Source organism: Hippocampus guttulatus, chromosome 11, assembly GCF_054856545.1.
Source record: "Hippocampus guttulatus isolate MCC_2025c chromosome 11, RoL_Hgut_1.0, whole genome shotgun sequence".
In the NCBI taxonomy this organism is placed as follows: Eukaryota; Metazoa; Chordata; class Actinopteri; order Syngnathiformes; family Syngnathidae; genus Hippocampus; species Hippocampus guttulatus.
This window is the reverse complement of record NC_141271.1, coordinates 11,354,616-11,369,025: the sequence shown is the minus strand read 5'-3', so window position 1 is coordinate 11,369,025 and position 14,410 is coordinate 11,354,616.

The following is a 14,410-nucleotide window of genomic DNA, read 5'->3' as shown; positions in this document are numbered from 1 at the left end:
GGGAGTAGTCATAGCCAGCTACAGTCTTGGCCAATCCAAGTGCCTCCTTTAATTTCCTTTAAATGCGCTGAGCTCGTCGCGGACTAAGACTTTTGACATGGTAGAAGCACATCTGCGCTTTGAAGTGGGCACTTGGAGAGCGCCACCTACCCCCGTTTTTTGTGTACCCCCAGTAGCTGTGCCACTCAGTGGGATGAGCAAAAAAATAATACAATGCCTCACTGGATTTAATGCCAGCTGTTCGCATATTTATGAATGAAATATGCCACGTCAGATCAGCTGTCTAACCTGGTTAATGGTCTGAGCAGGTGTAAGGGGTAGCTCACCTTTTTGCCTGCAAATTGTCACTTCGCCAGGCGCTTCTCCAAGACATTCTTTCTGTTGTGGCGGACCGCCGGGTTCTCCAAATTGGCAAATGCGCATTGAGGCTTTCTGGAACTCAGGATCCACTGACATTTGTGCCATGGTGCAGTTGTACTATCTACAAAAGTTTAGCTTATAGTGTCGCAATATGTCATGCTACCAGTGTAGCAGCCGGCTTGCATTCTGTTGTTGTTGATATGTTTTCTCTGTGACAATTTATCAAAATGACACACTTTCAAAATTGAATGCCATGTAAATCTAAATAATAATAATTATTATTATTAGTAGTAATATAAATGGCAATATTTATATTGGTGTGGCTCATTAAAGACTTGAGGGGTGGAGAGATAATGGAAGGAAATGGAAGCTATTCAAACCTTGCGAGCACTGCAAAGTCCCACTTTAAGCACAAATGTTTGGCCACCTTTGTGTATAGACCATCCCTAGTGTAAAGACAGATAAAGAAAAAAAAGCTCATGAATGTGATTTATTCAGCATTTTGTTATACAGTATTTGCAGCATCTACCTTGGGCTGCCCTGTTGGGCAGAGGCTAGATGTCTCTTCGTCACGCTTGATGATGCAGTGCGTAACACTGAAAACTAACTAGGGGCCAGTCTTCATCTCTCCTAATAGCACTCCAAGATGGAAAATAAGTGAAGCATGAAGGAGCACTAGCTTTACTCCTGTCTCCTCCAGTGGATTTATCTCCTGTGTGTGACTCCCAGTGAAAACTCACCCTCAGGTCATTATTAGTGCTGCTGTGCAAGAACAACAACACATCCAACACACGAGATGACCGATGTAGCCGAGGACATACGGTCATGTTCATCCACGTTCCTTGTCGCTTTTCTGCTGGTGATTCTCCTCAGTGCCATTTCCGAAAGGTTCAGTGAATGTTAGTCTTTGAATGATATCTCACAAAAGATTGCCACAGTCGCTGATTAGTATGATGATGATTTTGAATCACCTCCAGACACATAATTTTTCATAGCACAGATCAGAGCTCTTGATCAAACATTTGTTTTTGGATTATAGCCAACATTAGATCATTAAAAAGTCCTAATAGTACATTTTGTTTGTTTGTTTGTTTATTGAACATAAAACATATATACAGTAATAATTTGACAGAAAATAAGGTAGATAAAAAAAGTAAAAAGAAAGAAATCAATCTTCATTCAACACAGTTATTATGTTCAAGGGAGTAGGAAGAAGTAAAAAAACTTATCTAGTCCTACCCCGTTATGTGTTTATATCTAATAAATCATTTTTATATCAATCAGAAAAGAAAAAAGTAAGAAGAAAGAAGTCTCCATTAAGGCTCATACTTTACCCTTAACCGTGATATTTTTACAACTTTTGGTTTGTATCGGGATTATATACTTCCACACCCTGACACTCTTGTGTCAATTTTCTCTTGTATTCATAATGGATATTTATATACCTTTCTCTATTTATCAACTTAGTTCTGATTTATCATTATATTTAATGTTTTGAATTTATCATTTTAACTCTGATTGATGTAGGTTGTTTGTACTATTTTTTTGAATTTGTTTTTGAACTCAGCAAGCGATTTACTCATTTTCAGGTCCGTTTCGAGATTATTCCACAGATTAACACCTTTGATAGATACACTTCTTTGCTTGATGTTTGTTCTTGTTTTGAGTTTTTTGAATAAGTTGGTACCTCTTAAATCATAGCTGCTTTCTCGAAATTCGAAAAACATCTGAATGTTTTGGCAGAGCAGGTTATTGTGTGCTTTGTACATTAATTGGGCGATTTTAAAGTCAACCAGGTCATAAAATTTCATCGTATTTAATTTGATAAATAGTGGATTTGTGGGTTCCGTATATTTTGATCTATTAATAATTCGAATTGCTTTTTTTTGTAGGTTGAGAATAGGGAGTGTGTTTGTTTTGCAGGCATTTCCCCATATTTCCACACAGTAGGTCATATATGGTAATAATAATGAAGTGTATAATGTGTACAAAGATCTCATACTGTATTTCACACCATGTTGTGTCTTTGATTTATGTTAGTCATGAATTGCTCAATAGCATGGTATCTTTGTGTTAACAGGCCTGCCTCACAGTTCTGAGATTCAGGGTTTGAGTCTGTGGGGAATTTGTATGTTATCCCTGCAGTAGCGTGGGTCTTCTCTAATGAACACTCCAAATTGTCCATGGGTGTGAATGTGAGTGTGGATGGTTGTGTACTTCTATGCACCCGGCGATTGGCCCGTGACCAATTCAGGGTGTACCCTGCCTCTTGCAAAAAGTCAGCTCTTCCGTGACCTCAAATGAGGTTGGATGGATGGAAGAATTCCTATTTTTTTTCATTGATCCTCTGAAACGTCATCAATTTACATTAAACCAAGATCTGTATTACGATTGAAAGGTACCGTATTTTCCGGTAACACAATGGGCTCTGTATTTGTGTCTGGCACAAGTACAGCAGTATCACAGATTAGCTGTACTAAGGGGCGGGCTACACTGAATTTTAGTATTTTCACAGACATACACAGCTTGGCACAATTGGAAAAGAGCAGTTTGCGCTGTTGTGGGCGTGAACACAGTCAACCTGCTTTGCGGCCAATGGAGGCGGCCCTTCTGATTGCCCTTTAATTTCGAGCGCACAAGAGGTGCACGGTGCTTGACATGGCGAAAGCATAAACTGATTTTCTGGTTTTTAAACATTTATTTACCTGTGTCAAGGCAAGAAAATGGATCATTTGGAGTGGATCGCACACGTCTGCGATCCACTTAGCACTACATCTTAATTTTGTTGACCCTTTAACAATTACATGCTCAAGCATCGCTAGTGAGAGATTGCACCCGCTCTTTTTGTTGTTACCACCTGATTGGAGCTCACCATCGGCGGTGCGTTGATGGAAACGTCAAAGATGCCCCTGCTGGACCCCGCCTCCTGCTCATGAGTCACACAAATATGAAGGATAGTATAAATGTTAGCCCCCACTGCAGAGCCGAATAATGAGGCCGCTTGCCATCTGGGCTTTCAATTAGCGTCGGAGTAGACAGCTGGATACTAAACACTTGTGGATTCCGAGTCCATCCTGCAGGGACGCAGGAAGTAGACCGCGTGTAACGGTTCTGACATTAATGGCACATGTCGGCGGGTTCGTTTGTAAAGAATCCGCTGCATTGAGCTGAGTTGGATTGGACATAGAAGGGAGCTAACAAATATAAAGGCAGTAACCTGCTCACAGACTGCACTGTGAAAAGACATCCTATTCAATGCGAGAGTTGATACAACAGTGCTACAGATGTCTTGCTTTTCTTTGCCGTGAAGGATAATCAATTGTCGCTTGACGATGACAGAAGTGAGAGGAAGAACTGTATATAGTGTTGTGAATATATCATTTTACCTACCTAGGTATTTATTTTACCTTGGTAGACAAGAGGAATTTTGACTAATTTCAAATTCAGGGAACAGACGCCAATAGTTTGATCTGATTTCAGCATTTTTCCTCCCTTTCGATCAAAGTTACCAAAGACCAATTATTCGATCTCCCTGAAAGATTGGCTTTTGCAATCATTCAGGTGTCAAACTCAAGGCCCGGGGGCCAGATCCGGCCCGCCACGTCGTTTTATATGGCCCACGAAAGCAAATCATGTGTGTCAACTTCACTGATCCTTGCTAAAATCTGTACCGAAATGTCTACTTGTCATGTGCAGTAACGTTGAGATTTTGCAAAAAATGTGTTACCCTGTTTACACTCACTTCAACAATAATTGAGCAAACAACAAATAGTTGACTAGTAATCCATCAATTTGTTGTGAACAAGTAATTATACGATTTGATGATTAAGCATTTATTCAGTTTCATGCCCCCCCCCCCCCCCAATGCCTGCGTGGGTTTTCTCCGGGTACTCCAGTTTCCTCCCACATTCCAAAAAACATGCATGGCAGGCTGATTGAACAGTCTTAATTGTCCATCCGTGTGAGTGTGGGTGCAGATGGTTGTTCGTCTCTGTGTGCCTTGCGATTGGGCTAGCAACCGGTTCAGGGTGTACCCCGCCTACTGCCTGAAGACAGCTGGGATAGTTTCCAGCACGCCTTGCAACCCTTGTGAGGATAAGCGGATCAGAAAATGGATGGATGGATGAAGGAGGTATTAAGAAGGATTCCTCCACCCCCTCCTCAATCTGGTCAGAACGATCATAAAAGTTAACGATGTTCAACACTAAGAATCACAAATCTTCGGGGTCAATCTTGGATGTCGGGCCAGTTCAGAGGGCTACACGCCGTAAGCCCCCTACTTTGTTCAGAGATGGTTTCTAAAACTTATCGGCGATATCTGCTGTCCAGGGTACATACATTTTGTTGCTCAACAATGCAGTTTTTCTTTGAGGTGTGTGTAGACGCCTATGTTGTGACATACAGCACTTGCTTGGTTTTGCTCAATAATATATACACAGTACTGTACTGTACAATGGTCCATTCTTCATCGCACTTGAGAGCATATACAGCATTGCTTTGAGTGGGGCGCACCCGCATTTTCTCAAGGTTACCAGGTTTAAAGTCTAACGGAATGTCGCCTGGCTTAAATTGTCATCTTGAGTTTTTCAGATTGACCTCGATTCTTCTGGAAAGACATTGTATTTGCATCTGTGACTTGTTTTCTCTCATCCACCGTGCTTTTGTTCCTTCTGGAACGAGATGTGATCTCAATGCCCTCCGAACCAAATGACTTCAATTGAATGAGAATATTCGCAGGCATAAAACCGATACAGTCGTCACAGCCTCGTGTGGCGAGAAATGTATAGCATGTCTGCTCACAAGCATTTTTAAGATTGATCTTGAATCGCTGTTAAATGTGAAAGCATCATGACCTCGTGGAAAATAAGATCCCACTGTGACTTTTATTTTTCCCAGCCTCCAACAGCTGTTATTGCCAGGAAAAAAAAGAAAGAAAGAAAGAAAGAAAGAAAGAAAGAAAGAAAACAACTTCCCTCCTACCTCGGATCGAGTACGTTGACTTTGTACCGACTGCGACTGCTCACGCCCACGAATCCCAATTAGCATGTCTGGACATTAAGCTGTCATCTCCTGGATGCTATGTCTCTAATCAACCGTGTTGGCGCTGTCTCGATCACACGCGCGCATCGGGCCATTTTGGAAATTTGATGTCCGACAGCTAATATTGCACCCCGCTGCCTGAACAAATGATAACATGGTAGTGGAGGACAGCATTTTATGTTTTACAGCCGTTGTGGCCCTTGCCAACAGACAAATAACGCCATTACCGTCAGCATAATGCCAGTGCTTGAAGTTAATGAGCTCCCATTGTGTGACGATGAAGTGCACCTCATTGTGCATACTAATGGCTCGCATAAGCCCGTGACAGTGACAGATTGGCTGTGTTTTGGAGACAACAATTGCATATTAAAACCAATCGCAGCTTACGGCAACCTCTTATTTTGTTAATTACTGTGTTTATGTGTTCATAGTAGCAAAACGGCTCATTTGCTCTAGGCTACTGAAATAACGCTCTTGTGGCAAGACTGCCGTTTTAGTTTCCACTCGTCGACTTTACGACTTCACAACTCCACAACTTTACGACTTCACAATGAGGTTTGGACGACCAAGAATTGCTGATCGCATATATATTTTTTCAATTATAGCACGGTACTCCAAAAATATCAATGTGACTCGTTGACGGGAACCTGACTTTCATCACATTAGTGTCGACTTTAATCAAAAAAAAAATTATAATCTGAAGTCATTCCCTAGTTTCCAATGAACATTTTATTAGGTACGCCTCAAAGTTTTATTTTATTTTATTTATCCATTTATTCATTGCCAGTGTGCCATTTCAGTTAGGTGTAGGTGTGCAGTGCAAAGAAGCCACAGAAATCCAAACCCTAATTCATCATCGCAAAAAAACGCATATTGACAGGAAGAGGCATGAAGCATCGATTCGTTTATCAAGGACAACAGCATGATTACAAGTAATTACACCTCACTGCAGATGACTACACTTTTCCGTAACCTTCTAGAAAAAATTGTGCCAACACCACACTTTTTTTAATGACTGTCTTGGCGATTACTGAAAAAAAAAACCCCAGACCTTGGTGCATATGCGTATTTGCATTGCTGGAGACCCCTATGGTCTGTTTTTCTGTACATGCACCGATATTTGAACGTGTTTATATGCATGCCGAGACATATGTTCATGTATTTGGAAAATGAGGGACATTTACTTTAGGTGTGTTTATGTGAATTGATCTGTATGTGCACATGGGAATGGACAGATGTGAATGGGAGTGGTTGACATTTACCTCATGTGTGTCCGTGTGAATAGATGAATCAATTTTCACAGCATTCGTGTATGCGAATGGACATAGTTCCTTCAATAATGTTTATACAGTTTGTCTATGGATGGACACAAAGGCGTATGAGTGGATTTACATCAATGGATTGAAAAATGTTGACATTGTGCGTGCATCCATGTGAATGCAGCCCGATGCCATCGTTCTCGTTGTATTGAACAGGACCATACGGTCCCAGAGAGCACAACGTAATCTGTGCAGTCATTCACTTACCGGGGAACAATATAGAATCTCCACAACCTCCATTCTCCAACGACCGCAGTGTTTGTGGCTCGTTTATCTCCGCAGCTGGAGAAAGGTCATATCAACTATTGGCTGACAGCGAGGCTTGTGAGACGGAAGACACTGATCTGATAATGTCCTCATTAGCTGGCCTCCACCTGGCAGATAGTGTCGCCCGGAGCAAGAGGTGCGCCGAAGCCAAATGATTGGCTGCCAGGGTCACACATAAACATCCCAGGGAGCCGTCACTCCAAATGTATATGGAAGAACGCAAGAATGACGCAATTATTGATCATCATTATCTATTTTAATCACGGCAAAAGTGGAAAATGACTTTTGTATGGGGGTATTACATTTTTTTTTAACCTAATCAGAATATTAATCGCCTACTTAAATAACGAGATGCCCTATTTCCCTCTCTGTGTTCAAGAAGGACAATCCTAGACAGAAAAATACTGGGCAAAAAAAGAAGACCCGCCGTGATATTAATGGAGCTCTTATATGCTGCGGCCTTGTCTTGTCTTGCCTTCTGGGCTGCTTTGTTCGCCGTGTGCACCGGCTCTCTTTATTGTGCAGTGCGCAGTGAAATTGTGGAGAAAGCGGCGCAACTCCCACTTACCTCTGTGACTGATGGGCCTCCCCATGTATTATTATTATTATTATTATTTTTGCCCACAACAAAAATCAGAATGAGCAGACAACCATTCCCGAATGTGTCAACATTACATGATTGTCGCCAAAGAATGTGTCTACTTTCAATTGTTTTCCCATTTGTCATGTGAACACACTTTCCCGATAAAAAAATAATTTAGTGACTCCTAGCTTTGAAAAATAGATCACAACACTTTTCAGTCATTGATATATTGATGCATAAATTCTATTCTATTTAAAAAAAAAAATTTTTTTACAAAATGCACTAAGGAGTGGCACCCAAATTTCGTTGTATGCTATACAATGACAATAAAGGCGATTCTGATTCTAAATGACTATTGAAGTAGAAAATCCTTTTTCCCCCCAACAGTTAATATAATAAAATTGTTGCTAGGTGACCGCAATACGACGTAGCATTATTTAATTATTACACATTTGATACTTTGTTATTATTATTATTACTATTATAAAAAAATCCTTTAATCTTTTCAAAGGTGCTCTATGTAGCTAGGCTTATTATTATTAGTTATAGTCATTTTGTTAATAACTTAATCCTCATAATAGGGTGTCTTTTTTCAAACTTTGGGGGTAATATCACAGCTTACTCGACATTTTCTGATAATTTGACAGCATTTTCTTGCAAGACTAATCACAATTAAAAAAAATTGTACCATAAAAATCTTGTCTATAACTTTAAATATGTAATGGTATTTTCATCTATCCGTAGACCGCTGCGGGTTGGCAACTGGGGCGGCCCAAAATCTGTGAATAATTGATGCCAATTGAAGTGCACATGGCAGAATTGTTCATATGACTCATTTATGGACATGATGAACATCGTACGGGTGTACCTAATATTGTGGCTGTTGATCATTTTTTATCACACAGTTGTCCCTCTTTGGGTAGGTTTTTTTTTGGGGGGGGGGGGATATCCAGTATATCGGATTAACCAGGGGGGCCTAGGGTTGAAAAAACAACCCTAGGCCACCCTAAAGCATCCGACTGTGTAAATTCTTATAAGAAGACCCAAAGAGGGGTCTTTCGCATCCATCTGACGCTTACGCCTGCCATCGGCCAAAAAATAGTCTTGACTTCACAGCCCGTTGGGGTGACGTGTACCCACGCTTGGCATTTTGTGATGTCATCTTCTCACTCAAGTGTTCTTGTGGGTGAAAAAAAGTGAGCGCCCTTGAGAGGAAAACCATGTAGTGAGTCATGCAGCCCCCAATGGGAGTCACCAAAGCCGGTTTTAAAGGCAACAAGACATCTTCAGATGACTGAAAGAAAAGTTATTTGCGTTTGTCTTCAAAAGTAGGCGATGGTGTTTGATTTTTCTTTCATATAGTGTGTGTGTGTGTGTGTCTACTTTTGGGTTCTGACCCAAGTTGAGAGTATGAGCTGACGATCACGTATCATCGATTATTTGAGCCACCCTGACAATCTGATACAATTAAAGCTGTAGATGGGGATGAGCGGGCCCTTGCAACTCATTTTTCATGGCAAATGCTTGAATATTAATTGTCGACACCGTGCTTTGCTAACATTACAAAAGTAGTCAGTAGCCAGTTTGGCAATTAAAATGTACGTGTAGCTCATTTGTCTGAGAAACCTAAACTTCAACAACAATGATTTTTTTTGTAGCGCTAGTTAACTGTAACGTCAAGTCAAAGTTGATTCATGAATTATGTCTGATAATTTTTTTCAGCACAGGACAGTGATGCCTCAGCTTTTTCTCACCACAGGTCAGTTTCACGCAAAGTCTCGGACGAGATCACAATTATATTATATTATGTTTCAAAATAGTTCAGGCCGAGCCCAATAAATGTGCTAAGGTCGCCCAAAGAGTAGAAATACGGCACGATAATTTGTATGTATGCTGCGCACATGCTACTTTCAATGTTCGTCTACTGACTTCACACATCCTCTGATCTTTCGGTGTATCTTTTCACATGTTTCTTCCCTTATCGCCACTTACGGGGACTGCTCCAAGCCATTTGCCGGCCCAGTTAATCCTTTGCTCGCTGAACTGAGATTTTGTAAATCACACTGAGTTCTCGCAGTCCTTTTGTGCTGAGTGTTGTGAAAAAGCCAACAACAAAGCGACCTGTAATGGCAGCATGTGAACACATGACCTTTTGCAGGGTATTTGTCCCAAAAGTTGTGATTGCCTTCCAATTGAAGGCGCGAGCGTGGCCCATTCACCTTCTTGTCGCCCTTTCAATTAAAGCGCGCCACGCTCAAATGTCACCTCCCTTTTTCCTCCTTGCTTGTGCCACACGACAATCCGCTTTCGTCTCCGATGCATTCCTCCTGCCTGGTATGCAAATGGGGTCTTTCATATTTTTCACAGCCTTCTACAGGGACGACTCCTTTTGTTAGTTTTCAGTGCCAAAGAACAAAAAAAATAAAATGAAAAAAAGATGAGAGGAAGCAATTTTGAGACAACACGACTCACAATGTTATGATGTTGGGCCCAGCCAAACAATGTGTCAGACAAGGCAGTATTTGCTCATGTTTCTGCATTATGAGCATCCGCAGGCACAGTGGGGTTTCCTTGTGTTGTTGTTGTTGTTGTCGTCTCTTCATTCGTGCACAGTCCAAGCGATCGCAGGGGTGCGAGAAATACATGCGGCCCGCTCCGCTCGCCGACCTGACCCATTGAACGTTTACATAATCAAGCCATATAATATTTGTGACTTTGGCAGTTTAATTTTTTTAATGCCGGTATATAAAATGTACTATAAAAATCTATTCAATTAAGAAATAACTACTATAAATAAGAACATAAAATCTCAGTTTAATGAAAATGATGTCATATAATAGAATTGATTAAATAGCTGTGGTCTGTATGATGATATTCAATGCAAATACAATAACAATGCGATTGAATTATTTTCATGTTAAAATTTCTTCATGTTAAAATGCCGTTCTTTTATTTTGTATTCATTTGTGTCATCAAAAATACTATTTTTTGAAACTAAAATAAAGAGCATTAAGTACAGTAAAAAGCATAATGTACATACGTTTTTTGAAATACATGAACTGGTTATTTCATTCAACTTAAAGTAAATCTTAATAATATAATTTAAATTAGACTGAATTCTACTATTCATTTACTCACGTTGGTCATTTAAAATGTTAATTTTTTATTTAGTTAACAGTGTATTACTCCTGTATTTCATTAACTAATTGGTTCATTGGTTTATTTTAAATAATACAATAGAAGATAAAAGATTAGCATAACAAACAATTTAATGTGTATGTGTCATATTTAATTTCCAATAAATAGCACTAGTCAAGAAATGCTGCGCTTGCTTATTCCCAAGCAAATTGAGTTTTCATAATAATAATAATAATAATACATGTAAAATAATAATATCCTCCTGACTACCAATAGTTCAAATTTGTCCTCTGTAGAGGACATTTGTGAACCTAAATATCTCCCACCCAGTGCATCCGATCGCATTAACTCCTTTTGTTACTCTAAAGAGGACATTCAGTGCTTTCCAATAATACCAAATTTGTATCGGCTAGAAAAAGTAAGAAAATGGCTTCCCTTAGTGCAAGCACTTTTTATGGGAAGAGGAAAATAAATATTTTTTATCAAACACATTTTGTCTTGAAATGCTGTTGGCATTTTATTTATAAGACCCTTATGAACACTTTGAGTTGTTTTAAGTGCATTTGAGCCTAGTATTCAAGTGTTTAAAAAATGTAGTGGAATTTCAAAATATTCTTTTGGAGTAGTCCAATTACTTCACATAGATTGGGGAATTTCAAAATAAATGTGATTGGACAACATTTTTTCCTGGTAGTCAGGAGGATATACTCATATTTATTAATTAAGGGTTTGGTTCATCAGGTTTTTTTTTCTGAAACGTCATAGTTTACACACATCCGTATTGCGCAAGCTTGTATAGACCAAACTTAAAAATAAAAGAGGAACATATCTCAAAACGCTGATGTGCTGGAAAAAAAGTAGTCATTTTTAAAATCTGCGTCACAAATATGTTTTGGGAGACATAAAGCCATCAAATTTACTGTTGATCAGTGAAAGTGGTTAATTTTTTTGTAATCTAATAAGAAATAAACACATCTTTTTAAAAAGTATAATAATTTGACATATATATTTGACACGTGTTTATGATTTTAAAAAATTAAAGAATTTATAAATAATAAATCAACTATTATACTTTTATAATTGAAATATACAATATGTTTTGACATGTTTAACATGCTCATTTGAGCATGTTTTAAAAATTATCTTTAATTCTTTTTATTTTTTACGAGGCTCATTTGTCTGTTTTGAAAAGTAAAACCCACGTCTTGAGCAGAACATTTCCCACCCCAGGAGTATCTTCGTCCCCCCCGCCCACCAGCCACCTGACTTCCTCTCTCTTCATCCGTGCTCCACGTCATAGGTTGATCTCACATATCAGCCTGTTCCCTAAGCAACAGATTAAATACTTAACATTATTCATTTTCCCCCTCCCTGCCCCGGCATTAAAAATTCATCCACTCTGTGTTGTGTTAAAAGCACATTACGCAAGCCTCAGTCTAAATATACCCCCGTAGCAGGATGTCTCTCTCTTTCTCTCTCTCTCTCTCTCTCTTTCTCTCTCTCTCTCTCTCTCTCTCTCTCTCTCTCTCTCTCTCTCTCTCTCTCTCTCGCTCTCTCTTTGTGAGCATCATGTCAATTGTCAAGAGGCTTTCTAAGATGGCAACGTGGGGATGCTAGTGCGCTGATAAACAGGCCCGCTGAAGCAAGGATCTCATTTGAATAAACCCACATGGTCGCCATAGTGAAGCCGAGTTCCCGGGGTGTCACCTACATGGCAGCGTGTGACCAATCACCATCGAGGCCATTTATCGCAAAAAAGGGAATCTGTTCACCTTCAGTGACCAAAAGCTTTGTTTAAAAGCGTCTATAATTGGCTGCCTTTGAACAATAGCCGGGGAAGGAAAGAGCTGGTCCGGCTTCCACTTTAAGCCGACGTAATTGGCTGCCAACACAGAATGTAAGGCTGCCTCAACAATGCAACAACAAAAGGAATAAATATTAGTACGACTGTTAGTCTCGTTCTGGCCTTTCTGTGTTCAGTTTGCATCTTGTCCCTCTGCTTGTGCGGCTTTTCTCACTACAAAAACATGAATGTTGGGTTGAGTGACGACGCTAAATTGTCTAGCAACCAGTCGTGGGTGTATGCTGCATCTCACCCAAAGTGAGAATCAGATGGGAGTTTTTGAATAAATCGCAAGTAATACACAAGGTGAATGTTGTAATTATACAGTTAAAAATGTGGTTAATTGTTGTTGATGATTCATTTAAACTCCCATATCCTCCACCTTTCATATTACTCCCTCAGTTGGAAGTACGTTTTAATTTAATTCAATTCCCCTCTACTGGATCAAATGCAGCGTGTGACTAATAAGTGTGGTGGATCCACTTTAAGCAGTGATGTACTCAGGCGTGCCATCACAAAAATACTTGCGCACGTTGGGCTGTCTGTGTGCCTGTGTGAGTTTGGCCTATAAAGATTTGCATGAGTTTAGTGGCCACGGCTGTAGTACTTCAATCCAGACCCAACGTGTCTCGGACAAGACTCAGACATTCTCCTTCACGATTTTCTGGTAAAGAGCAGATTTATTGTTCTATTAATCACAGCAAGTCGTCCAAGTCCTGAAGGAGTACAACTGTCCCAGACCATCACTGTGCACCACCATGTCTGACTTTTGGTATGATAATCCATGTGACATTTACGCAAGATATAAAGAAACATACAAGAATTTCAAGTTTCATTTTGTCAGCCCAAAGAATATCATGCCAAAAGTCTTGGGAATCATTCAGGTGTTTGTTTGGTTTTTACAAATGTAAAATGAGCTTTTATGTTCTTTTTGGTCAGCAGTGGTTGCTTGCAGTTCATTAGATGCTGTCCTGGTGTCTTTTGTGACCCAAATGAGTCAGCTTTCCAAAAAATGTGATGAGGCACAGTTTGCCTTGGATAGTTTTTATGGCTACAGCTATACGTGAATAAATAATATGCAATGTTGTGCACATTGAGAATAATTGCCATGATTGTCATTGCTTGACCGGATGACCCTGAAAGCAACAATCACATACAGTACGACAATCCTGCAAAGCAAAAGCAAAGAAAGCTTATTCAACCAAATTCCCCATGCAGCAAATAAGAGCAGCCACATGAATAAAGACGCGTGCGCAAACAAGAGATCGTACGCCCGAGTACAATGCCACCAGCGACTATTAGGGAAAAGAGTCTTCACGGCACGGGAACATCTGCTCCCTCATGGCCAATTCAAATGCTAGAGCACCTTGCGTATGCTCGCCCTGCTCAGTCACTAACTGGCAGGACTTTTGCTGCATGTTGACCTCCTTCTTGCCTGTGGCTTTCATTCGTGCGTGAAGCTGTGGGGAACCAAGCTCGCTGAGGTGCGTCTATATTCCATTTTCTTCCTCTGCTTTCCAGTGTAAGTGTTGCTGCCTACTTCAGCTTCTCTTTCACTTCATGCGCTTCTGTTTTTACTGCCCGTTTGGATGAAAAAAAGGTAAATTGGTTTGAATCATATTTATCAGTTCACTTACCTTCTGTAAACATCAGAAACAAAGACTCTTTGCATAGAACTCAATGTTGGTGTCCCGCAGGGGTCCATCTTTGGACCATTACTGTTTGGTCTTTACACACTTCCCTTGGGCAGCGTTAGAGTAATCCAATGCATCTTCACAGTTCACTATTTATGGATTATGGATTCACCTATTTATGTTTTCCCAAGCAACCTATCCCCAGTTATTTGCTGGAATAACTCAT